Raw genomic sequence first — 12,905 nt, forward strand, 5'->3', positions numbered from 1 at the left:
TTTCTAGCAGAGGTCCCCACCACCTATAGATGGTCCCCATAGTTGGTTAATCTCGGAGCAGAGGACACAGTCTAAGTAAAGAAAGACATCCCTTTAGAACAGGGATGAGAAGGAACTTATTTAGACAGTGGGTAGTGAGTCTGTGCTGTACATTTCTTCACATGGCTGTGGAGGCTTGGTCATGGGTATACTTAAAGTGGAGGTTGATATGTTCTTGATTAGCAAGTGCATTAAAATTAATAGGGAGAAGGGAAGAGAATGGGGTTGAAAGGAATAATAGATTAGCCACAATAGAACGGCAGAGCAGACTCAATGGTTTGAACAGCCTGATTTTGCTCCTATGTTCTATGGTTTTATTGTCTAATCTACCCAGCAAAAAAAAAAACTTTGGATGGGGTAGTTGAGGCTTTATGCCTTGAATCTTTTGGTGGGTATATTGTTGTCACATATTCAAAGCCATTTGAACACTTTCCAACCCATGTGAGCAGTCGTTTGATCTTCCAGTGCAATGACCACATACCAGATAGCTTCTGCTTGTTCCTCTGTGGTACCTGTTGAGACCTTAGATATCAGAGGTTACAAATTGGTCAGGCTCCTTTCAGTGTCCAAGGTTTAAGATGGATATTCACATATTGCTCAACATTTGTTGCAAATATTTGGGTAATCTGCCAATGCCCTAAGCATCACATTGCGTGTGTTTGAGTTGGCTCATCAAACTATTTATCCAAGGCCTTCATAAAATAGAACTCATGTGTGGTGATACCTGGGAAAGTGGCAAAACCAATGCATGTTTCTTGTTTTGTCTGGTGATTCTGTTTTCACAACAGTGAACGAAGTGCCAATATCTGAACTGGTGCCACAAGAGACTGCAGGTGCTGGAATATGGAGTGGCAAGCTATCTGCTGCAAAAATTCACTGGGTTGAGCAGCATCTATGGGTTGAAAGAAAGAGTTTCACGGGTGCTTGGTGTCATTCTGGCAGCCCAATTAGCTGTGTGAGCAGGACATTGCGAGGAGGTTTCTCACAGATCAGCCGCACTTGTTTCAAAGAAGAGCTTTGTGGGCATTCAGTGTCATTCTGGTGGCCCAATCAGTGTGGGAGAAATGCAAAGAGAAGTAAATGAAAGGACAGAAGGGACAAATGGAACAGTAATTGTTGGAGTGGCCATTGTTGGGAGTGGGCCAGTGATGAGAGTGGAGTGCCAGGCTTTCTCTCAAAGGAGACTTCAGCTTGGAGGAAGACCTTGCTTTGGGTATGTTTCTGTTAAGTTTCCCTTTTTTTTTTTTACCTGTGTCAGGGGTACTTAGTGTAGTTTAAATGGCCATTGTGTGTTCTTCATGCTGGATGTTGGAGTCCTGGGAGACCCAGAGTAAGGGATCTATATCTGCGTGAAGAGCATTCAGTTGCAGCTCTTTGAAGACCGTGTTAGGGATCTGGAGCGGCAACTGGATGACCTTCGGCTTGTACGAGAGAGTGAGGCGATCATCAATCAGAGTTACAGGGAAGTAGTAACCACTAGGTTGCAGGAGGCGGGTAACTGAGTAACTGTCAGGAGAAGGAATGAAACAGTGAATAGGCAGTTAGCACAGAACACTCCTGTGGCCATTTCCCTCAATAATTATACCATTTTGGATACTGTTGTGGGGGAATTTCCTCATAGGGGAATGCCATGGAGACTAGGTTACTGGTACTGAACCTGGTTCCATGGTTCAGAGAGAAAGAGGGAGAAGAGGAAGCGGTAGTGATAGGGGACTCAATAGTCAGAGAAACAGACAGGAAATTCTGTGTACTTGAAAGGGATACCCAGATGGCATGTTGTCTCCCAGGTGCCAGGATCAGGAATGTCTCGGATCGCATCCACAGCGTTTTGGAGGTGGAGTGGGAGCAGCCAGATGTCTTGGTACAAATTGCAACCAATGACATGGGAAGGAAAAGTGAAGAGGTCCTGAAAAGAGAGTGTAGAGAGCTAGGCAGAAAGTAGAGAAGCAGGATATTTGGGTAGTAATTTCTAGATTGCTACCTGTGCCACACACCAGTGAGGGTGGAAACAAGAGGATCTGGCAGATAAATGCGTGGCTGAGAAGCTGATGTAGGGGACAAGGCTTCAGGTTCTTGGATCATTGGAATCTCTTCTGTGGGAGGTATGACCTGCCACAAAAGGGATGGGTTGCACCTGAAACTGCAGGGGAACTGACATTCTTGCAGGCTGGTTTGTTAAAGCTACTACAGAGGGTTTAAACTAATTTGGCAGGGGATGGGACCCGGAGTGAAGGGATTCATGATAGGATAGATGGTAAAAAAAACAAAGAGAGCATGCAGTCAGACTATCAGGAAGGGCCAGCAGATGTAAGGACAAAATTGTGGCCAACAAGGTGAGTATCAATGCATTAGGTGATTCAGAATCAAAAAGGATAGCAAATACAGCATTCAAAGTGTTTTATCTCAAAACACGGAGTATAAGAAATAAGTGGATGAACTTGTTGCACTTTTATAGAATGTCAGGTATGATGTGGTGGCCATCACTGAATCGTGGCTGAAGGCTGGTTGCTGTTGGGTGCTGAATGTCCAAGGTTACACATTGTATCAGAGGGATAGGAAGGTAGGCAGAGGAGGTGGCGTGGCTCTGCTGGTGAAGAACGGCATCAAATCAGTAGAAAGATATGACATAGGATTGGAAGATGTTGAATCCTTGTGGACTGAGTTAAGAAACTGCAAGGGTAAAAGGACCCTGATGGAAATTATATACAGGCCTCCAAACGGTGGCTGGGATATGGACTACAGATGACAACAGGAAATAAAAAAGATGTGTCAAAAGGGCAACGTTATGATAGTCATGGGAGATTTTAACATGCAGGTAGATTGGGAAAATCAGGTTGGTAATGGATCTAAAGAGAGTGAATTTGTTGACTGCCTGCGAGATAGCTTTTTAGAGTAGCATTCATTGAGTCTACTAGGGGATCAGGTATTCTGGTTTTGGAGTTTTGCAATGAACTGGAGGCGATTGGGGAACTTAAGGTAAAACGGCCCTTAGGAAGCAGTGATCATAATATGATTGAATTTAACTTGAAATGTGATAGGGAGAAAGTAAAGTCTGATGTAGCAGTATTTCAGTGGAGTAAAGGAAATTACAGTGGTATGAGAGAGGAGTTGGTCAAAGTAAACTGGAAGAAGATGCCAGCAGAACAGCAATGGTTTGAGTTTAGGGGAAAAATGAGGAAGGAGCAGGATAGATGTATTCCAAAAACAAAGAAATACTCAAATGGCAAAATAATACAGCCATGGCTGACCAGGGAAGTCAAAGCTAATGTAAAAGCTAAAGAGAGGGCATAAAACAAAGCAAAAAATATTGGAAAGATAAAGGATTGGGAAGCTTTTAAAACCGACAGAAAACAACTAAAAGAATCATTAAGAGGGAAGAGATGAAATATGAAAGCAAGCTAGCAAACAATATTAAGGTGGATAGAAAATGCTTTTTCAAGTACAGGTATATAAAAAATAAAATAGATGAGAGTGGATATAAGGCTGCTAGAAAATGAGACCAAAGAAAAATAATGGGGGACAAGGAGATGAACTAAAGTAGTATTTTACATCAGCCTTCACTGTGGAAGTCACTGGCAGTGTGCCAGGTGTTGAAAGGTGTGAGGAGAGGGAAGTGAGTACAGTTACTATTACAAGGAAGAAAGTGCTCAAAAAGCTGAAAGACCTAAAGTCACATGGACAAGATGAACTGCAACCTAGGGTTCTGAAAGGGGTAGCGGTAGAGATTATGGAGACATTAGCAATGATCTTTCAAGAATCATTGGACTCTGGCATGGTTCTGGAGGACTAGAAAATGCAATTGTCTCTGCACTCTTTAAGAAAGGAGGGAAGCAGCAGAAAGGAAATTATACATCAGTTAGCCTGACCTCAGTGATTGGGAAGATGTTGCAGTCAATTGTTAAGTATGAGGTTATAGAGTACTTGGTGACAAAGGACAAGATAGGACAAAGTCAACGTGGTTTCCTTCAGGGAAAATCTTCCCTGATGAACCTGTTGGAATTCTTTGAGGAGATTACAAGTGGGATAGATAAAGGAGATGTAGTGGATGTTGTATATTTGGATTTCTAGGAGGCCCTTGACAAAGTGCCACACAAGAGGCTGCTTACCAAGTTAAAACCCTATGGTATTACAGGAAAGTTACTTGCATGGTTAGAGCATTGGCTGATTGGTAGGAGGCAGCGAGTGGGAATAAAAGGATTCTTTCCTGGTTGTCTGCCAGTGTCTAGTGATGTTCTGTAGGGGGTTGGTGTTGGAACCGCTTCTTTTTATGCTGTATTTCAGTGATTTAGATGATGGAATGGTTGGCTTAGTTTTCAGGTTTGCAGATGATATAATGTTTGGCAGAGAGGCTGGTAGTGTTGAGGAAACAGGAAGGCGGCAGAAGAACTTAGATTAGGAGAAAATAGCAAATAAAATACAATGTTGGAAAATGCATTGTAGAAGAAATAAATATACAAAGTATTTTCTAAACAAGGAGAAATTCCAAAAATCTGAGATTCAAAGGGACTTGAGAGTCCTTGTGCAGAACAACCTAAAGGTTAACTTGCAGGTTGAGTTGGTGGCAAGGAAGGCAAATGTAATGTTAACATTCATTTCAAGAAGTCTAGAATACAAGAGCAAGGATGTGATGCTGAGGCTTTAAAGGGTACTGGAAAGACCTCACCTTAAGTACTATGAAGGTTTTTCTTGTGCTTCCTATCTGAGAAAAAATGTACTAGCATTGGAGAAGATTCAGAGGAAATTCACAAGTATGATTCCAGGAATGAAAGGTTTATCATGTGAGGAACATTTGATTGCTCTGGGTCTGTACTTGCTGTAATTCAGAAGGATGAAGGGCGGGGGTCGGTTCTCAATGAAAGCTTTCAAAGGTTGAAAGCTAAATTTCTTTAGCTAGAGGGTGGTGAATTTGCGGAATATGTTACCACAGGCAGCTGTGGAGGACAGGTCGTTGGGTATTTAAGGTGGAAATTTATAGGTTCTTAATTGGCCATGGCAGCAAAGGTTACAGGCAAAGGCTGGTGAGTAGGGCTGAGGAGGAGGAAAATAGGATCATCCGTGACTGAATGGCGGAGCTGACTCAATGGCCAAACGGCCCAATTCTGCTCCATTGTCTTACGGTCTTACGGTCTTGAAAGGAGTTCTTGATATTTTGGGTTGAAAAGGTGATCTCACCCAAAATGTTGACAATTACTTTCCTGCTACAGATGCTGTTCCTCCAGCAGATTATTTGTTATCTGAGCTAGTGACTGTGATTGTTAAATTGAGCGATCCCTCGGGGTATGATGTTGTTGAGCAGCTGAGTCTGGCCCTTTGGATTTCTTTACCATCTGAAAGGTGATGGAGTGTAAGAAAAGGTCATGATGAGTTCAGGTGGCATTTTAACACTATCTATATATCAGGAAAGATTACCAGATGAAGGGAATTGGGTGTGACAATAGCAATTAGATTTGAATATACTGTCATTTTTCAATAATTTCTGTGCTTTCTTACCTTGGACTTGAGAGACACCACCTCCTGTGGTAGGCAGCAGTGGACAGCGTTGTTTACTCAGCATTACGGAGTCAATTCACATGATTTTCATGTTTCCCTGTGCTGTAAAAGAAGGCCAACTGGCCATCGAGTCTGCGTTGACACAGAATCATTTCATTTTCCAATAACTTCACAAGCCCAGCAACTCCACTGTCACTTTCCTACTACCTGCCCAGACTAGGAGTTGTTTTCACGCCACTATTTAAAGTACCATCAAATCTTCGTGATGTGGCTGTAAGCCTTCACAAATTGTTAATGTCAACAGGAGAAAGACTTGATTCAGCATCCCATATAAGAGAACATTGATGTGACAATGCAGCACTTCTCAACACACAATACCTTGTGTTATAAACTATTATGCTGAAATGGAGATTAAATATGTGTTGTAGGCTTTTGTGATTGTCCTTTTCACCAGCAATGAATTTACCTCATCAGGAAATACATCTCAGTTCCCGAATAGCTGTTATTTTGATGCAAGGCCAAATCCACAATGAAAACTAGGCAGAGGCAGTATACTGGATTCAGAGTGTGACTTAGACTCTGACAAACAGGTTTGTATCAGTTGCTTCCAGTATTTCATAGAAGTATTCATTTTTTTCATAACACACAAGATAGAGTGACAAAATACTAATTGGCTCTGAAAATATATTCCCATTTCCAAACTTAATTTATCAAAATCTGCCTCTCCGAAGTGGACTTTTTTCTTCAGACTTTTTCAACTTTTTTGAACTCATTTCAAAATATTAATGAGCGCTAATTCTAGATTCCCTATTTGACTAACTGAATGACATTTATTTCACCTTCACAGTGATTAGATTTGCTGTAACTGGATTTGACACAATATTCAAAGCAAAACATCTTGTCTTAGCACTTTGGTTGACAGCATTTCTAGATTTTCAACAAAATTATTGTCAGTGGAGAGAAATGGTTAAAAATAGAATCAAGCCCCTGAGCTTTTAACAATATTTTAAAATGAACTCTGAGGATTGTGAAAGCCATGTCCACAGTTATATATGTACTTAACCTTTCTGCTGGAATAAATCATGGATTTAGATACGAATAATAAACCTCAGGGATAGTTTAAACCTATATTTGGCTAAAACTTCCCTTTTATTGTGGATCTAATAAATAGAAAATACACAGTTGGGAGCTGCTGAAAGCTCAATTTATTCCACAGAGAAAGGAAACTAGCTAAAAAAAAATGTACAGTTTACTAATGACTTGAATAATTTGAGTTTTGCACTATGTCCCACTGTTTATGCTATTTATGTTAAAAATGTGAGGTCCACAAAATAAACCCTTCAACTAAGATTATCCTGAGCAGCAGACGGTTTTTATAAAAAGCGCCCCATGATATTGCATGACCTACTTCTTGCGTCCTCCTGACATGATTGGCTATTTTCAAAATCCCTTTAGTGGGATTAACTACAAAATTCTGGGATTGTCACAGATCCAAATAACATAAGTGATTCAGGGAGTTAATTTAAATATTTCTGTGTGGCTCAGTGAAGACAAGAAATATGTTAATAGCTTTTCAATATTCGTCTTTAACTACCCTAAGGCTGCTGTTAATAATGTAATTGTCAGGTCTATATAGGTAGGCACCTCCCCGTCTCCACCTAGCTAACAAGAATCACCAGCCCAAACATGAGAATATCTGCATATGCTGGAAATCCAAGCAACACACACAAAATGCTGGAGGAACTCAGCAGGCCAGGCAGCATCTATGGGAAAAAGGAAACAGTTAACATTTCCAGCCGAGATCCTTCATCAGACCCTTCCTGATCAAGGGTCTTGGCCCGAAACGTTGACTGTTTGCTCTTTTTCATGGATGCTGCCAGGCCTGCAGAATTCCTCCAAGAATTACCAGGCACTCGTTTCCAATGCATTACCTACAGCATATTTAAACCCTGCTCTCATCCACATTCGTTGTTCACTCATACAAACCAGCCAGCCTCAGCCAGTTGCTCCTAGCCTTCAGTTACCTTTGGTCAATAGACAATAGACAATAGGTGCAGGATTAGGCCATTTGGCCCTTCGAGCCAGCACCGCCATTCACTGTGATCATGGCTGATCATCCACAATCAGTATTCACTTCCTGCCTTATCCCCATAACCTTTGATTCCACTATCTTTAAGAGCTCTGTCCATCTCTTTTTTGAAAGCATCCAGAGACTTGGCCTCCACAGGCTTCTGGGGCAGAGCATTCCATATATCCACCACACTCTGGGTGAAAAAGTTTTTCCTCTACTCTGTTCTAAATGGTCTACCCCTAATTATTAAACTGTGGCCTCTGGTTCTGGACTCACCCATCAGTGGGAACATGCTTCCTGCCTCCAACGTGTCCAATCCCTTAATAATCTTATATGTTTCAATAAGATCCCCTCTCAGCCTTCTGAATTCCAGAGTATACAAGCCCAGTCGCTCCAATCTTTTGACATATGACAGTCCCGCCATCCCTGGAATTAACCTTGTGAAACTACGCTGCACTCCCTCAACAGCAAGAATGTCCTTCCTCAAAGTTGGAAACCAAAACTGCACACAGCACTCCAGGTGTGGTCTCACCAGGGCCCTGTACAGCTGCAGAAGGACCTCTTTGCTCTTATACTCAATTCCCCTTGTTATGAAGGCCAGCATGCCATTAGCTTTCTTCACTGCCTGCTGTACCTGCATGCTTGCTTTCAGTGACTGATGTACAAGAACACCTAGATCTCGTTGTGCTTCCCCTTTTCCTAACTTGACTCCATTTAGATAATCATCTGCCTTCCCGTTCTTACCACCAAATTGGATAACCTCACATTTATCCACATTAAACTGCATCTGCCATGAATCTGCCCACTCACCCAGCCTGTCCAAGTCACCCTGCATTCTCATAATATCCTCCTCACATTTCACACTGCCACCCAGCTTTGAGTCATTGGCAAATTTGCTAATGTTACTTTTAATTCCCTCATCTAAATCATTAATATATATTGTAAACAGCTGCGGTACCCCACTGCTCACCGCCTGCCATTCCGAAAGGGACCCTTTAATCGCTACTGTTTGTTTTCTGTCAGCCAGCCAATTTTCAATCCATGTCAGTACTCTGCTCCCAATACCATGTGCCCTAATTTTGCCCACTAATCTCCTATGTGGGACTTTATCAAAGATTTCTGAAAGTCCAGGTACACTACATCCACTGGCTCTCCCTTGTCCATTTTCATAGTTACATCCTCAAAAAATTCCAGAAGATTAGTCAAGCACGATTTCCCTTTCGTAAATCCATGCTGACTCGGACCAATACTGTTACTACTATCCAGATGTGTCGTAATTTCATCTTTTATAATTGTCTCCAGCATCTTTCCCACCACCGACGTCAGGCTAACTGGTCTATAATTCCCTGTTTTCTCTCTTCCTCCCTTCTTGAAGAGAGGGCCAACATTAGCCACCCTCCAATCCACAGGAAATGATCCTGAATCTATAGAATATTGGAAAATGATTACCAATGCATCCACGATTTCTAAAGCCACCTCCTTAAGTACCCTGGGATGCAGATCATCAGGTCCCGGGGACTTATTAGCCTTCAGACCCAACAGCCTGTCCAACACCATTTCCTGCCTAATATAAATTTCCTTCAATTCATCCATTACCCTAGGTCCTTTGGCCACTATTACATCTGGGAGATTGTTTGTGTCTTCCCTAGTGAAGACAGATCCAAAGTACCTGTTCAAGTCGTCTGCCATTTCCTTGCTTCCCATAATAAGTTCACCTGCTTCTGTCTTCAAGGGCCCAACCTTGGCCTTAACTATTTTTTTCCTTTTCACATACCTAAAGAAGCTTTTACTATCCTCCTTTATATTCTTGGCTGGCTTACCTTCGTACCTCACTTTTTGTCCGTGTATTGCCTTTTTAGTTACCTTCTGTTGCTCTTTAAAAGTTTCCCAGTCCTCTGGCTTCCCACTCATCTTTGCTATGTTATACTTCTTCTCCTTTATTTTTATACTGTCCATTACTTCCCTGGTCCAAGCCTTCAGTCCTGAAAAAGGGTCTCAGCCCAAAACGTTGACTGTTTATTCATTTCCATAGATGCTGCCTGACCTGCTGAGTTCCTCCAGCATTTTGTGTGTGTTGCTTCAGTTACATTGATGCCTTTTCATATTATGTATCCATTCTCTCTGTTTAGTGGCCCCTTGTAGATTGTAATTTTACAGTTTATTGTTAAAGTGGTCACTCACTACTAAATCGACTCTGCTGCTCTGTGTTTGGGTTACGCCTCCTCTACATTTCCTGGCAGGGTGAGTGATCCAACGATTGACCGAGCAGAGTTTGCTCGCCTAAAGGACGTCGCCCGCCTTAACAAGTATGCAATCGAAATGCTGCAGGAAATTATTGGCCTGGGCTTGCCTCCCTCAACCAACCCTCTGTCTTGTTACAGCAACCCTGCGACAGTTAATCCTCTCTCTCAGAGCCCTGGATTCTGGTGTCCAAACTCTTCAACGAATTTCCAATCAGATGCTGCAGCTTTCGGTCTCGTTGCATCTTGCACTACAAGCTGCAGCCATCCCTGTCTTCTACCAAGGTTGCCTGCATCATCCCTCTCTTGACTGGGTGAGCCGTAACCTGGGCCACTGCTGACTGGGACAATAAAACCATCATCTGCAATAAATATAAAGAATTTACTGCGGAGATGTGCTGTGTTCCTGACCATCTGGGAAGCTGAAGGCAGGGAGTGTATCAGACATATTGCCTTCATCAAGGCTCACACTCAGTGCTGGATTACACTGTGGAATTCAGAACCCTCATGACGGAGTGCAGCTGAAATGCAGAAGGACTGTGGGCACATTAGCATCACAGCCTCTTGGAGACGTCTACTAGGAGATACCTACTGATTTCAAAAGCTTCACCACTCCGGCCCCCTGCATTGACAAGCATCTCATAGAACAGACCTCCAGATCAACACTCACGAAACGCTGGAGGAACTCAGCAGGTCAGGCAGCATCCGTGGAAAAGACCGGTCGACGTTTCGGGCCAGAACTCTTCGTCAGGACTGTAGGGGGAAAGGGCAGAGGCCCTATAAAGAAGGTGGGGGGAGGGTGGGAAGGAGAAGGCTGGTAGGTTCCAGGTGAAAAACCAGTAAGGGGAAAGATAAAGGGGAGGGGGAAGGGAGGCAGGGAGGTGATAGGCAAGAAAGGTGAAGAAAGAATAGGGGAAAACACAATGGGTAGTAGAAGGAGGCGGAACCAAGAGGGAGGTAGTAGGCAGCTGGGGGAGGGGGCAGAGTGACATAGGGATAGGGGAAGGGAGGGGGAGGGAATTACCGGAAGTTGGAGAATTCTATGTTCATACCAAGGGGCTGGAGACTACCTAGATGGTATATGAGGTGTTGCTCCTCCAACCTGAGTTTAGCCTCATCATGGCAGTAGAGGAGGCTATGTATGGACATATCTGAATGGGAGTGGGAAGCAGAGTTGAAGTGGGTGGCTACTGGGAGATCCTGTCTGTCTTGGCGGATGGAGCGGAGGTGCTCGACGAAGCGGTCCCCCAATCTGCATCTGATTTCACCACCACAACAGGGACAGAGTTCCCCTTGTCCTCACCTACCACCCCACCAGCCTCTGGATCCAGCATATTATCCTCCGCAACTTCCGCCACCTTCAACAGAACCCCACCACTAAGCACACCTTTCCCTCTCCACCCCTCTCTGCTTTCCGTAGGGATCGGTCCCTCCGCGACTCCCTGGCCCATACGTCCCTCCCCACGGATCCCCCACCTGGCACTTATCCCTATAAGCGCAAGTGCTACACCTGTCCCTACACCTCCTCTCTTGCCACCATTCAGGGCGACAAACAGTCCTTCCAAGTGAGGCAATACTTCACTTGTGAGTCTGTTGGGGTCATCTATTGTATCCGGTGCTCCCGGTGCGGCCTCCTCTACATCGGTGAAACCCGACGCAGATTGGGGGACCGCTTCGTCGAGCACCTCCGCTTCGTCCCCCAAAACAGACAGGATCTCCCAGTAGCCACCCACTTCAACTCTGCTTCCCACTCCCGTTCAGATACATGGCCTCCTCTACTGCCATGATGAGGCTAAACTCAGGTTGGAGGAGCAACACCTCATATACCGTCTAGGTAGTCTCCAGCCCCTTGGTATAAACATAGAGTTCTCCAACTTCCGGTAATTTCCTCCCCCTCTCTTCCCCTATCCCTATGTCACTCTGCCCGCTCCCCCAGCTGCCTACCATCTCCCTCTTGGTTCCACCTCCTTCTACTACCCACTGTGTTTTCCCCTATTCTTTCTTCACCTTTCCTGCCTATCACCTCCCTGCCTCCCTTCCCCCACCTCTTCATCTTTCCCCTTACTGGTTTTTCACCTGGAACCTACCGGCCTTCTCCTTCTCACCCTCCCCCCACCTTCTTTATAGGGCCTCTGCCCCTTCCCTCTACAGTTCTGACGAAGGGTTCCGGCCCGAAACGTCAACCGGTCTTTTCCACGGACGCTGCCTGACCTGCTGAGTTCCTCCAGCGTGTTGTGAGTGTTGCTTTGACCCCAGCATCTGCAGATTATTTTGTGTTTAGACCTCCAGATCATCAGCCAGGACCCCAGTTCCTTTCCCAGAACCATTTCATGCTTCAGGACCTTCATTAGCTTTACCTCCAAAGACCAGACATTTAGGGAGAGCTCCCTTAAACCACCCAGGAGTATGAGCATTGGTGGAGAAACAACTTCTGTCCTTACTGCAGAGCTGCCAATCACCCATGCACTAAATGCCCTCTGCACTCGGGAATTGGCGCCATGAGGTAAAGTTGAGGAACCTTCTACCTGGTGAGCTCTCCTCACACACCATCTCCCTCCCTCTGGTCCCTCATTCCAGCACCATGGCCCAAATCACTCTCTCTGTTCTCCGCACTCTAATGGCTCTGGTGGATTCTGGTGCGGCAGAGAACTTCCTAGAAAGGACTCTGTGTGGACTCTCTATGGAGCCTATCCTACACCCCTTCTACAAACGATATCGCCATTGACAGATGTCTCTTAGAGTCTGCGATGGTCAGTGCGTGCAAAGGGCCTGTACGTATGAGCATTGGAGAACGTTGCAAGTCCATCAGATTCCTCCATCAAGGATTCAAAAGTTCAAAATAAATTTATTATCAAAGTGCTTATAGGTCACCATATATAACTCTGAGATTTGTTTTCCTGTGGGCATACTCATTAAATCCAATAACCATAATAGAGACCACACCAGCTGGGTGTACAACCAGTGTTCAGAAGACAACGAACAATGTAAATACAAAATCAAAGAAGAAATAATAATAATAATAAATAAATAAACAATAAATATCAAGAATATGAGAAGAAGAGCCC

Source organism: Mobula birostris, chromosome 10 (genome assembly GCF_030028105.1).
Source record: "Mobula birostris isolate sMobBir1 chromosome 10, sMobBir1.hap1, whole genome shotgun sequence".
In the NCBI taxonomy this organism is placed as follows: Eukaryota; Metazoa; Chordata; class Chondrichthyes; order Myliobatiformes; family Myliobatidae; genus Mobula; species Mobula birostris.